The following is a 15795-nucleotide window of genomic DNA, read 5'->3' as shown; positions in this document are numbered from 1 at the left end:
GTACATCTCCATTCTGTCATGCAGTGAAACATCTTGAAGTAACATCGATAGACCTTTACGTAGGAAATCAGCATACACAGCACCATTTAGACTGCCATCGATAAAATGGGGGCCAATTATCCTTCCTCTCATAGTGCCGCACCATAGATTAACCCGCCAAGGTCGCTGATGTTCCACATGTCACAGCCATCGTGGATTTCCCGTTGCCCAATAGTGCATATTATGCCGGTTTACGTTACCGCTGTTGGTGAATGACGCTTTGTCGCTAAATAGAACGCTTGCAACAAATCTGTCATTGTCCCGTAATTTCTCTTGTGCCCAGTGGCAGAACTGTACACGACGTTTAAAGTTGTCGCCTTGCAATTCCTGGTGCATACAAATATGGTAAGGGTGCAATCGGTGTTGATGTAGCATTCTCAACACCGACGTTTTTGAGATTCCGGATTCCCGCTCAATTTGTCTGCTACTGATGTGCGGATTAGCGGCGACAGCAGCTAAAACGCCTACTCGGGCATCATCATTTGTTGCAGGTCGTGGTTGACGTTTCACATGTGGCTGAACACTTCCTGTTTCCTTAAATAACGTAACTATCCGGCGAACGGTCCGGACACTTGGATGATGTCGTCCAGGATACCGAGCAGCATACATAGCACACGCCCGTTGGGCATTTTGATCACAATAGCCAAACATAAACACGATATCGACCATTTCCGCAATTGGTTCAAATGATTCAAATGGCTCTGAGCACTATGGGACTTAACATCTGTGGTCATCAGTCCCCTAGAACTTATAACTACATAAACCTAGCACACATCCATGCCCGAGGAAGGATTCCAACCTGCGACCGTAGCGGCAACGCGGTTCCAGACTGAAGCACCTAGAACCGCACTGCCACACCGGCCTGCCCGCTATTGGTAAACGATCCATTTTAACACTGGTAATGTATCACGAAGCAAATACCGTCCGCACTGGCGGAATGTTACGTTATACCACGTACTTATACGTTTGTGACTATTACAGCGCCATCTATCACAAACGAAAAACAGTGGTCCAACTAAAACATTCATATTTCTTTACATACTACACGAATATGTAATAAAATGTGGGATCCTATTAAAAAAAAAAAAAAAGCAGTTGAATATCCGTTTGACGTATGGCAGCGCCATATAGCGGGCCAACCATAGAGACATCTGGTTTCGCCCCTCAAGCTAGACGAGTTTCATTCTTTGTAGTTTTTTCCTATGATGCTTATTTCGTGAGATATTTGGTCCGATCACTATCAATGGATCATCCTGTATATACAGGGTGTTCCATTTATCTTGACCACCCGAAATAACTGTTTGTCCAGATGCAAATTACAAAATGTTTCAAGCAAATGTTCTTTAGCTGTCAGGAGGACATCGATCAGCATTATTGTCTTCGTTCAAGCTTTGTTTTTTACAAAGACATGAACAGTGGTATGACTTTTTTAAATGGCACCCTGTAATTTTTATTCTGTAATTATGTTTCCTCTTCTAAAGACCTATTTAAATGCGTCACAATTTACCATTCACTAAATCACAACGTCATTAATTACATAACACAACATTGACTTTGAGCCCGGGACCACAAACTCGTCCACTTGCCTTGCTGAAGTTGTCAGAAAAAAAATGAAAACTAAGTAAAAAATAACACAAAATAGATTTTGACTCTCCCGTACTCCTGCCCAGGAGTAGAACATTCAAAGGTGCTCAGAGTTGTGGCCCTAGACACCGATACACTGGTGCACACGTTGAATGACAGAATTATTTACTGCTTCTAGTGTTGCCTGCTGAAGAGAATTACATGCAAGCACAATACTTTCCTGCATGTCCTCTGGATATGTTGGAATATTACGACAGACAACGTCTTTAATGCATCTCCAAAGAATGTGTAACACACCTATCTCTGTAAACAAATGGAATTTCGAGATCATGAGAATAAATGTTTGAGGAGTATATGATATAGAAAACTGTAGCTTTAACAGAAGATTTGTTAATAGTGGGACGGAATGGATGTCTAGCTATTCATCATGAGCAAATTACTTTTCAAAATCACTATGGAATGTACATAGCGAAGACGGCAGTTGTCTCAGTCGAACATTTGATAATAATGGGAAGGAATACTACATACAGTATTACTGAATCTAAAAAAGAATACGACTGAGACATTTCTGGAAAGTGTATGGAAAATTTATGTTGCACACATAGCTCACTCCATCGCTCTGCTGGATGACTGGTATTCCCTTGTAAGCAAATTACATTTCATAATCAGAAGGGGAACTATAAGCCATAGAAAACTATAGCTTTAACACGAAATTTGTTAATGATGGAATGGAGTGAGACAATGGAAATCACAAGAAAATTACATTTTAAAAAAAGAATGGGATGTATATGCATGTATATCCCATAGAAGAAGACTATAATATTGATCGAACATTTTTAATGGTCGAAGCACAACACCGAACATTACTGTACATAAGAAAAGAAATACTGACAGACGGTAGGAGACTACACGAAAAATTTGTGTTACACACGTCTCACTTCACTGCTCTGTTGCATGACTAGTTATTGCTTAATTGCATGTTGCAACTTGTAAATATAACAATTTACTGCAACCTTTTTAAGTTACATCTCATATATTATGTACACGTCTGCTGTGATGTAATGTCAACATTACTTATATATACTGCATTTTTATCTAAAGTAGTTCTTCCTCATTCAACGTCAACCCCATTTGTCATGAATCAGTAGTTTGTGAAGAATTTCCTTTAGAACGCTATCAATTCCACATGTATTGCATTCAACCCAATGGATTAGGTGTACGATTTTGCATTAAGCTTTCAATGCCTGCACTTATACAGCTACCTAACTTGACATAATGATCATGAACTTAACGTCAAAAGCGTTTTAGCACAGTCTTGAACTTGGTTAGACTAGCCACTGCAACACCTGCTGCATCCTGAAAACCACATACGTTCGCTTCAGAAATATGCTCTGCAATGACTCTCGTGCTGTTAATTTTAATGTGACACGACCAAACACAATGAGTATCGATCCTCTGGCACTGTCGATGCTGAAGACAGGAATGGCGAGAAGGAATGTGCTGTACTTGTATGTCAACTCAACCTCAATACTTTTCATATTGCTGTATAGCTCCTCCCACTCTGTTTGTCATGAATGACAATGACAACAATTAACACTCAACATTCAACACTCAGCACTCATTCATAAGTTATAACACGTAAAAGATCAAGAATGTTGAGGTGTTTCTAAAGGCTGCATGGCTGTATGAAGGTGCTTTATTCGCAACTACCGATTTCACGACAGTATAGACGCATCTTTAAGTTTATGACAGTTATACTCCCACAATGTAGATGGACAAGCATCTCTGGGTGTGCTCAGTTTTATTATGACGACCCACAATTGTAGTTTGACTCTAAAAGTCGATAGCTTCACGAAAGCTGGGACTCCCTAATGATATGTGGGCGACAGATGATTGGTGGTGATGGTGGTGGAGGGACTGGTGGTTGACCTGAACATAAGTACATAAACAGAATCAGAAATCCACAATCGCCAGTTATGTTAACCGCTGTACGAATACCTAGAAGCACGCATCTAGAACGAGCTGAAGCAGAAGAGTTTATTGAGCTCGAATTCATTTTGAAGGAATACTAACGGAGTATATTCCACTATTACTGACAAAAAGTCACGTTAAATGACTGGTTGTTTCCGACTTGCTTATCAGTCGCATCATTCTAACAGATTCGGTGGACAGCTCTACAACATTGCAATGAATGTATTATGTTGATAGGAAAAAGACGCCAAGTTTCTTGTGAGACACTACTGGATAAATTTTTAAAAGAACAATTGAGATCAGCTAAGACTCTGATGTTAGACCTGTGCGTGTATATACCGGATAAACACCATCCACATGCCAGTAAACTCTTTCGCTTCCGTGGTGGAAAGGTATATTCAAAGTCTGTATGAAGGGGAGGACTCGTCTGACGACTTGATAGAAGAAGAGAAAGGAGTCGACAGGGAAGAGAAACGGGATCTAGTACTAGAATCGGAATTTAAAAGGTCCTTAGAACACTTCAGATCAAATAAGAGAGGGGCGACGCATAACACTACATGGAATTTTGTAAAATTGTTAGAGGAAGTGGAAACAAAACAACTGTTAACTTCTCGTCATTCCTGTCTTCAGCATCGACAGTGCCAGAGGATCGATACTCATTGTGATCGCCAGATTAGTTACTAGGTTGGTTGATTCATGGGAGGGAACCAAACAGCAAGGTCATCGGTCCCATCAGATTAGGGAAGGATGGGGAACGAACTCGGCTGTGCCCTTTCAAAGGAACCATCCCGGCATTTGCCTGAAGCTAAGGAAATCACGGAAAATCTAAATTAGGATGACCGGACACAGGCTTGAACTGTCGTCCTCCCGAATGCGAGTCCAGTGTGCTGACCACTGCGCCACCTCTCTCGGTACCAGATTTCTATCGCACGTGGTGTATGTGTTTACTTTTACTTTGCATTTGAAAATAATTAGAACAAGGCCGTAAATTGTAGGCTCTAAATCGCCATGAACTAGTAAACGAACACGAACCGCGCAGGTAATAGATAATGTTATGAAAGGATTGGTTTCGTAATTAAATATTAAGTAAAAATTTCACTGACAGTATGAAGAAACCTCATCAGTTTACTGCAGTCCTTTCATAACAGCAGCAATGAAGGGCACGATACACTCCAGATGCACACTATAATCGAATATTGCTTCTACGAAATGGCTGATGCCGGAACACGCAACGTCTCTTCCTTTCAGAAGTTAACATGGAAGCAGCGTTATATCTTTTTTTTCGTTTAGAGCGTGTGGAACAAAAAAGTGGTCGCAGAGCCAGAGATAACAATACCCTCTCTGCGCTCTTAAAATATCCGATATCGCAACATCTACTCTGACCTAAGAAGCGTGAAATTATATAACGAGACATATAATTTCCCTCCATTCACAAAGCCTCGCAGCCTGCTCGTCCGCTCTGATTGCTCTAAAGCACGATCATAATCTCAGCGTGGTAATTTCCGGGCTTCAAGGGAATGTAGCCTTTACTCCTTTTTTCCATCAGTCTTTTGATTGATTTGATGCAACCTCCCATGAATTCGTATCCTGTGCCAACCTCTTCATCTCAGAGTATGACTTGTAGTAGTTTTTACCCTCTACAGCTCCCTCCAGTAGCTGAGTAGTTAATCTCTGATGTCTTGACAGACTTCTTACCATTCTATACCCTCTTCTTGTCTGCGTTTTCCGTAGATTATACAGAGAACCTCCTCATTCCTTAACTGCACCTAATTCTTCTGTAGCAGTGCATCTGAAATTCTTCGATTCTCTTACTTTCCGGTTCTCCCACAGCCCATATTTCACGACCATACAATGCCGTGTTCCAAATGTACAATCTCAGAAATTTCTTCCTCAAATTAGGGCCTAGTGGCCTTCTCTTGGCCGGTATGCCCTTCCTGACAGTGCTAGTCCGATTTGTAAGTTCTCCTTGCTGCGTTCATCATGGATTATTTTGCTGCCTAGGTAGCAGAATTCCTTGAAGTCCTCTACTTTGTGATCCCCAACCCTGATTCTAAGTTTCTCGCTGTTCTAATTTCTGTTACTCCTCATTACATATGTCTTTCTAAGATTTACTCTGCATTTATTTGCATCTTCATTCTATTCAACAGAATCTGTAACTCTTCTTCACTATCGTTTTCAACTTGAATTTTGATTCCACTCTTGACCCTTTCCTTTATTTCCGTCATTGTTTTTTCGATGTACAGACTGAACAGTAGGGGCGGAAGCCTGTATCCCTGTCTTACAAGCTTTTCAGCCTGAGCGCTTCGTTTTGGTCTTCCACTCTTACCTTTCCCTAATGTCTGTTATACATATTGTACTAACCGTTTTTCTATGTTGTATATTACCCGTCTTTCCATATAGCTTACCGCTATTTTTCTCAGGATTTCGAACATCTCACCCCATTTGACATTGTCAAACGGTTTTCCTAGTTCGACAAATCCTATGAAAGTGTGTCGATTTTTCTCTAGTCAGGCTTATTTGCTCTTATGTCTTACGAAGCTCTTTTACATTCTGATTCTAATACTGAGTACCCTATTTCTTTTATGTTTCTTCTTGTATCACGTCATCAGACAAGTCTTATCCCTCACAGAGGCCTTCAATGTACTCTATCCATCTATCAGCTCTCTCCTCCGTAATTTAATAGTGGAATTCTCATTGCACTCATATTGCCATCCTTACTTTTAAATTCACCAGAGGCTGATTTGATTTTGTAGTTTTCTATATGCCCCGTCAGTCCCTCCAACAGTCATTTCTTTTTCGATTTCTTCGTGTTTTTCATGCAGCCATTTCGCCGTAGCTTCCCTGCTCTTACTTTTCATTTACTCCTAAGTGACTTGTACTTTTCTACTCCCGAATTCACTAAACATTTTTGTACCACCTCCTGTCATCGATCACCTGAAGTTCTTCTGTTACCCATGACTTCTTTGCTGTTATCTTCCTTGTACCTATACTTTTCTTTCCAGAAGCTGGAAAGAAAAGTATTGCCCTTTTCAGACACGTCTGTTCTTCTTCACCTACTCAGCTATCTTTTTATTCCCTGGTACTTCTGTATCCAACTTCTTTGCGCATTGATACTTCCTGACCAGTCTCTTAAACTTCAACCTACTCTTCATCATTACTAAATTGTGATATGAGTTTATACAATACAGTATCTAATTTCGGAATTTTTGTTCGACCATGGTGTAATCTAACTGGAACCTTCGCATATCTCCCGGACTTTTCTAATTATGCAACCTCCTTTTGTGATTCTTGAGCAAAGTATTCTCGATTATCGTCTGACATTTATTGCAGAACTCAATCTGGCTTTCTGCTCTCTCGTTTTTACTGCCAAGCTCATATTATTCTGTAACTGTCCCGTCTAAGTTCTTGCCTAAAAATGCATTCCAGTCCCTCATGACTATTAGATTTTCATCTACCTTTCACTTTCGGTATTACCCGTTCAATACTCTCATATTCTTTCTTACCATGACATTATTATATACGAACTAGGTTTTCAGCACTCATTACATCACATACTGAATAATCGTACCAACCTTTTTATCAAAGTAGGAACCAATCTAGCTTCAAAAAAATTATAAATAGAAAAAAGACTCAATCTAGCAAAAGTACAATAAAGTGTAATTTTTGAAGCATGATCATTAAAAGTAAAACCCATTTATATGGTTAATTTTAAAAAATCAACACCAAAATAATACGTAATAATACTCAAATTAGCATACGAATATACACAAATCATAAAAACAAAAGTTGACAAAAACATCAAAGGATGAACCAACGTCAACAACTGCTTAATAAACAAAGACATATGTATCTCTTCATCTTCAGCTTGCGACGACAGCATGTTTACCTGAATTATCGTTGTCGCTGTGTAATCTCCCCACGGAAAATTACCCTCTACCACGCAATAATTAATAATGGTCAATCAAATCATCCACATTTATTCACTTTTGAAAAGTATCTGATCGGATTTTCTAGTAACATATGCGACGACAGCTCGTCGACGCCAAGGTATTTTTCTAGTACGTTTATTCTTTGGAATAACAGAGATACATAGATGTATTCTCCATGGTTATTATAGACGGGTAAGAAGGACAGCTTCGGAAGTATCTGTTGGAAGATTGACGGGCTTCTAAAAGAGACATATTTGCTTTTCTTCTCGCTAAAGCGTTTGTGCCATTAGCGGGTTATTTGAAGAGAGAGAAAGACCGTAAACGCAAATCAAGTAAGACTTGGAATCAACAGAAAACGGAACATGTAATGGAGATGGATTGAATATACAATTTTCCTCAGAAATAAGGTTTGTGACCCTTTTATTCTAGAGTGAATGACGAATGAGTTCTCTGTCTGAATCAATTGACGATCGCCTTGGCCCTGTAATTAGTGGGGAAGTTTCAGCTGTGACGAAGAGAGCCTGCAGTCACCGAGTTTTTATAAAATCGTCCAAAAAGGCTTCGTCCACATCTGAAATTCTAAATCTGTCGTAAAATGAACGAATTGTTCAAACGATCGATTTTCCCAACTGAATGCAGCGCTTAACAATAATAACAAATGTAAAGATCTTTTCCAGCAAGCCAGCCGCTGAATATTAAGACGAAGGGCTCCACCAGAGACTCTATTGGGCTGATTTCACGTAAATGAAATATTATATTTAAAACTGTACATAGGTAAAGGACAGAGAGAGAGAGAGAGAGAGAGAGCGAATGAAATTCGAGAAAATACTCAGAATCCTCCATTAGTATAATTGTTTGCCTGTCTTATCACGGATCAGCCTAAAGATAAAACAGGAGGCCCTAACTTTATTGTACCGATTTATGTGTGAGAGTGAAGGGGTAATCAAGGCGACAGTTACACCTCTGTACAGACAAAACATTACACCAAGTTAGCGGCAAGCTGCATTCACATATATTCAACAGTCAGTAATATAGATATAAAGATATTCTCCCAATAACATTATATAATTCATTATAATGGCCAATCCGTGACAGGACACGTTTTTGGACGTTGTTAAAACAATTTTGTTCTCTGTTTCATGTGAACTACGACGAGCCAACTTAACTGACGCTTGGAAAAGAGAGGAAATACTCGCAGTCAAATTCAGTGGATCTACAAATAAGAACATAAGACAACACGTTGGGCGCAGAGAAAAGGTCAAATAATTTTTTATTAAAGCTTGCTAGTATAGATGAAGTATACGCAATTCTGTTTAGTATTATTGGATATATGACCATTGACTAACTTTGTTCATGCTAGATGTAGTTTGATTGACCTGCCTCAGTTGCATTTATCTGTATAAGTACAGTAAGAAAGTAGCCACAGAAGTACTCTTGTGTGAAGGGAGATATATATATTGTGACAGTAGAACATTTACATGGTTTTAACTAGGGCAATGTTTAAGATGAGTCAAGCAGAGCAGAGCAGCACGCAACAGCCTTCAGCTGTTAGCACTGAAATAATGATGTAGTAAGAAGTGTTGTAGAACCGATCGCTACAGATAGCGCAATAGAACGCCCGGTAGACACGGCTGGAGATGTAACAGCAAGTACGCAACATGGATTAGATCCATTGGTAATTATCATGTGACAGATGCAGATGATAACCGAGAGCATGAATAATATGAAAACCGACATTAACGCGAAATTAGCCTCAGTTACTGAAGGGCAGGAAAATCTGAAAACTGACATTAGTGCGAAATTCGCCTCAGTTACTGAAGGGCAAAATGATTTGAATACGAAATAAGCCTCATTTACTGAAGGGCAGGAAAATTTGAAAATCGACATTAACGCGAAGTTAGCCTCAGTTACGGAAGGGCAGGAAAATCTGAAAGCTGAGATTAAGCAGCAGTTACAAGACAGTTTTTCCGAATTAGAGCAGCGGATAGAGACGAAGACCAAGGAACTCAAAGATCAGGCCGAAGAGACGGAACGAAAATTAACTGCACAAATAGAATTGGTGAAAGCTCAAAGTGAGGAATCTACTCACCGCATACGTGTAGAAATGAAGGAGTATGTGGCTATTAAGATAGATACCGTACGGGAACAGGTGGAAATGGTTCCGCAATTAGTACAAAAGCAAGATGCCATGTCATGTGCAATTGTGCAACTTCCTGAATTGGCACGTACGCAGACTAACCTAAAGGAAAGTGTTGAACATCTGACAGAACTTCAAGACGTTATAGACCACCAAATTAATGTATTAACCGGTAAATTATCCGAAATCACATTAGAAAACAAAAGGCTAATGTGTGAAAACGTTGAGCAAAATGTTAAAGCAGCATTCCAGAGTTTATCTGGCAAACAGGAAGAGAGTTTGTTTGCGAAAGGACTTGAGGAAGTGCGACAGCAGTTAGGTGCTGATATGGAGCATTGGAAACAAACGATAGAAGAGTCGATGCGCGTTTCACAACAAGGCTCAGAACAAATGAATACAGGCCAGCAGCAGAAGTTGGCACCGACTATAGAGCCAGTTACTGCACATTCGCATACTATACCGACTCGTGTAAGTAACTCAAACATTAAATTGCCACGAGCTAGTTGTCCGCGTGAAGTCTTATCTAACGGAGATTACGAAAGCCTTTGCCATGCCGAAGAAAAAATGATAAAGCATCGGCAATTCCAGATTTTTAACACTGACAAAAGGGGGGTCCATCCAATTGTTTTTATTCGAAGTTTCAGAGGAGTGCTACCCAGAAATTTGTCGGAGTGGCAGAAGATCAGTTTCGTTACAGGATATATACAAGGTTCGGGGGCGATCTGGGCCTCGGACATGACTTCCGTTTGCTCGACATATGACGATTTTGAGAAGGCGTTTTTAGCAAAGTTCTGGTCAGAAGGGGTACAGGAACGCCTGAGGCAGGAGGTGCTCTACCCAGAGCCTTTCTCCTTTTCTCCTTTTCAAAAGGAAGCCTTAGGAAGTATTTTGAAAAATATATAAATAAAACTAGATACTGGGACAGACCTATGCCCTTGCCAGACACAATAAACATACTTAAGGCAAGACTACCAACTGGCATCCGGAATCAATTAATTTACGGCAACGATAAAGACTTGGAGTCGTTCCTCACGACGTTAGACCATATAGATATTATCGAAGAGAACAACCAGAAAGCCCGTAATAACAGATTCCAATATAGGGAGATAGAACCTCCGCCAAATGGTAGGCAAGGGAATGCACAGAGATCGTTAAATAGTGGAGAAACCCCTCAAAATCTCAATAGTAATACCGGCAATAGTCTTGCGAGGGGCTATCCAAGGAACAACAGGAATGGGAAAAGATACAATCCCGTGTGGGGGAACGAAAGGAATTTCAGACCTCAAGCCTGGAACAATAACAGTAATAGAAAGTGGAATCAACCGGGGGGGGAATGAACTCAAATAACCAACATCAGTGGGGACGGACATCTGCGAATCAACCGGTATTTACCGAAGTGACGGACGATGTCAGCCACCAGGCGAATCAAAATCCAACAAACTTGTAAGGACCCACTCGTGCCCCGGAAGAGCGGTCGACAATTCGTTGAGGGGCAACAGGATATGTGTACCCATGCTAACGTATAATGATGGACGATTACTGGCAGATGAATTGACCGAGGACTTAGAACCCCAAGATGAGGATAAGGAACAGGTGGCAGTAGCCGAAGTGCAAGTCATTTTGGAGACTGTACCTATAGTGGCGGTTTTAGACACAGCTGCAACCACAAATGTTATTTCGGAGGCTCTATTCAACAAGATCAGAAATATAGGACGAGTACCAATTTTTCCAGTTCAAAATTGCAGAATAATAGGCGCCGTTGGGGCTAGATCGGCTAATGTGCAGTCACTACTTAGTGTAGAAGTCGGAAATGTAGCAATATTAAGCACATTCCTTGTTGTGACAAATTTGGTGGTAGACTGCATTATCGGAGTCGACAGCCTACGTCAATACGGATGCAGAATAGATTTTAAAACAGGAAAAATTTGGCTAAATGTAAATAAACAAGAAATTGAGTTGGACTTGTTGAAAAAAGAAAGCCTTACCAGGAAATATAATAGTGGGATCAGTGTGCAAGTAATCAGGACGGCACAAAATTCTAAACAGCACGTAATTAATGAGTTCCAAGTCAAAGGAGATTTCGGTCAATTAGTGTATGAGAAGTTAAATGAATCGGACTGCATTATTGAAGATCAGAAGAAGCAGCTCAAAGAATTATTATTAGCGTATGAAAACGTGTTTGATGAAAGGCCAGGAGTTATTAAGGGATACATATGCCATCTCTACGTTAAGCCGCACGAAACGTACTGTAGAACTTTCTATCCTGTTCCCTGGAGGTTAAAGGCTCAAGTTCAAAAAGAAATAGATCGCATGTTGAAATGGGGTTTGATCGAACTCTCTACAAGCCCATACTGCTCCCCATTGTTGGTCGTGCCAAAAGCAAATGGGACTGTGAGACTGGTACTCGACGCCAGAGAAATAACTAAAATCATAATTCCAGTGAGAACACATCCGGAAAACATAGACGAACTTATACAACGGTTCCAGGATGTCCAATATTTGACGAGCATTGATTTGCAGAGTTCTTATTGGCAAGTCAAGCTGGATGAGTTATCAAGGAAATATACGGCTTTCATTTATTCCGGAAGAAGTTACCAATTTACTGTAGTTCCTTTCGGACTCAACATTAGTGCTGGAATCTTTATAGCAGCTCTAGATTATGCACTAGGCCCAGAACTAAGAAGCAGGATAACAGTGTTTGTTGATGATTTGCTTATAGCATCGAAGACTTGGGAGGAGCATATTACCTTACTGAGTCGGGTGTTGGACGTGTTCAAAACCATGGGAATAACTGCTAACCTACAGAAATCCCATTTTGCACTAAACAGAATCAAGTTCCTGGGGCATATAATTGACGCAAAGGGAATTTTACCAACCAAGGAGAAGCTAATTGCGATTAGTAAGTTTCCAACACCCAGAAATAGGAGGCAATTAGAAGGGTTTATGGGTCTTGCCTCATTTTTTAGAAGATTTATAACAAATCAGGCCATGAACGCAGCAGCTCGAAATAGTTTGCTGAAGAAGGATGTGCCCTGGCTCTGGACATTAGAGTGTCAAGAAGCATTCGAAGAGATAAAGAAGCAATTAGTAAATGCAGCGCTTTTGTACCATCCGGACATGCAAGAAGAATTTTACTTGTCAACAGATTCGTCGAATGTGGGTCGTGGAGTGTGCCTTTTCCAAGTACGCAAGATAAATGGACAGCTTACCTTTTGTCCTATTGCGTTTGCTAGTCGTGTTTTGTCCAACTGTGAACGAACGTACAGAGGCTCTTGCGGTCGTCTGGGGATTTAAAAAATTTCATTATTATTTATATGGGTCGAAGACTATCGTATATTGCGATCACCAATCATTAACGTTTTTACAAACGTGTAAACTGTTACACCCCAGGCTGTCTAGATGGACGCTCGCTCTGCAACAATACCAGTTTAAGATCGTACATGTCCCAGGGCAGCAAAACATTATTGCTGACGCTCTATCAAGGTCACCGCAGGGTTTAACAAAAGAGATTGAAGTAAATAATTCCTCAGAATTCCCTGTATTGCTGCTGCAGGAAAATCCATTTAAGACGTACTACGTCAATTTGTGTGTGCATACGGCCCAGTTACAGAAAAAGGATGCTCAATGGGGAAGTGTCATTCAAAGGTTACAACAGCAACTTTCGGATCAGATGGCAAATTATTACAAGCTGGTAAATGGCGTATTATTTTTCCGCTGTGGAAGGCCAAACAAAGTCCGTTGGTGTGTTTGTATACCTGAGGCACAAATAGAGAAACTTGTATGGTTCACTCATTTAACCTGGGGACATTTCGGTGCGACAAAATGTGCAGACAAAATAAGTGGGTACTGTTATTTTGCCAACATAAAGCGCAGAGTGCATGAGGTCTTAAAGAGATGCATAATATGCCAAAAAACAAAGCCGGATTCAAAAGGGACTAAGCACCCATTATGCTCAATATTAGTACAAGAACCAAAAGAATTAATTTCATGCGATCTGTGTGGACCGTTACCTACTTCAAGAGGTGGTGTTAAATATGTGTTGGTATTTCTCGATGTGTGTACGAAATACGTAAAGCTATACCCGATAAAGGCGGCTACAGCCAAAGTAATTGTATTAAGATTGATAAGGGATTATCTTCCACATGTTGGTACACCTAAGGCGATCATAACAGACAATGCTAAAATATTCACGGGACTCCGATGGAAGCAGACTTTGTCTCAAGTCGGTGTGAAACATATACTAACATCATTTTACCACCCACAAGGCAATTTGGTTGAGAGGATTTTTAGAGAATTCAATCGATTTATGAGGACGTATTGCCATAATAAGCAAACTGCGTGGGCAAATTATGTGGAAGAGTTTGAGCAGATATACAATAACATGCCCCACTCCTCAACTGGATATACGCCTTGTGAATTGATGTTCGGAGCAAAAGAGGAAAACTTCTGGACTGACCATATCCCCAAAACTCAGGAAACTGAGATGCCTTGGGAAGAAAAAATAAGACAAGCCATCATAAATATGACGAAAAAGGCTGATAAGAGAAAACAACAATATGACAAATTAATCAAGAGGGTACAGACATACCATGTAGGAGAGAAGGTACTAGTCAAAAGACATACCAAATCATCCTTAATAAAGAAAAGTATAAAGAAATGGGAGTTACTATATACTGGCCCATACATTATCCTACAAATTCCGAATCCTGGGGCTTATCTGTTAGCATACCCGGGATCGAACAAAATAAAAGGTTTTTTTTTTCCCATAACGACTTGAAAAAATTTAATGAAGATTAGATGATAGGGAGGAATAGTGTTGCGAGTGACAGAGATGAACGCTCGTAAAAAAACATAACAATAAACTGTGTGTGTAGTGTTAGAAAACTTTAAATTGAAATAGTTAATCAGTGACATAGATTATAGAAATAGTGACTAACTATTACTATCGAGTGTTGTTAAGAAGATAGTGGAGATGGGCTTCACCTGTGGTTTGGGTGAACATAGAACTTTAGCATTGCTAATGTCATCAAGAATGATTAAGGATCTAACTGACCTTCAAGAAGAATGAAATGTTTCCCGCAAATGACGCGGAATAATCAAAAGAGGTTCCGAGTGAATATTCATATATAATCTCATGTGAACGCTTACATGTGTAAACGTGTGAAGGGATGTGTTGTGGTAGTGAATCGTGAGTGACGGTTAACGCCGCAAAGATAATTTCCCGCGCAAAACAGTTGACGTCGGCGCGAGAATTAAAATCGATATAGACGATACAGATATGCTTTGTAAGAGACTCGCACCAAACGCGAGGATAAACTGATTCATGTTGAACTCTAAAAGGAATAGGTGTTATAATTAGAAGTTAAGAGTTTTTAATTTATTAATGAATGATTAAAGAAAGTAATATTCATAGATTCAGCAGTAATTTAATGGTTCGTGTTCGTTTGGGAATTTTGTGTGAAAAATCCATTTCCATATATGAGCATGGATGAACACCGTATGAATCAGAGAGTAATTGGAAGAAGCGAATCCGCATTCCTCAATGCTAATAACTTTTACATTTCAGCACTCAAGCGAAGAAATATATGTATTTAGAATAAAAAGTTTTGAGTATAGCTAAATTATATGACTTATCAAGGAAATATGGATGATGTCTTGGTATAAAATGAACTACACTTTCCATTATTCGATGATTTGAATCCAAAATCTATAGTAAGTTACATGAATCCTTTAAATTACGAAGAACAAATCAGTGATAGAAAATGTGTTAGAACTTTTGGACTTATAAGCACAAGTGGGGAGGCAAAGTCAAAAGGAGTATTCAAAAGGGAGTAAATCGGATGATGCTTTTGGCAACATCATTAGTTAATGGTTGAATTCCTTGAAGTACGTCGTAACAAAAAGGATCCATGAAGCCATAAGGATTTTGCTTTCAAAAAGGAGAATCTTGGACGGTGCAACCTAATCAGTTCTCTTACAGGAAGAGTTTTCCTTTTGGTCATTGCTAATTCTGTTGGAATGAATGTTGCATGTGAATTCGAGTATCCCTGTTCCTTCTACTCTTCCCATTGTGGGCCGCGTAGAAGATCAACTACAGAGGGGGCCGCGTAGAAGACCGACTACAAATGTGGACGT

This window comes from Schistocerca serialis, chromosome 2, assembly GCF_023864345.2.
Source record: "Schistocerca serialis cubense isolate TAMUIC-IGC-003099 chromosome 2, iqSchSeri2.2, whole genome shotgun sequence".
NCBI lineage: Eukaryota > Metazoa > Arthropoda > Insecta > Orthoptera > Acrididae > Schistocerca > Schistocerca serialis.
This window is presented reverse-complemented; position numbering follows the sequence as displayed.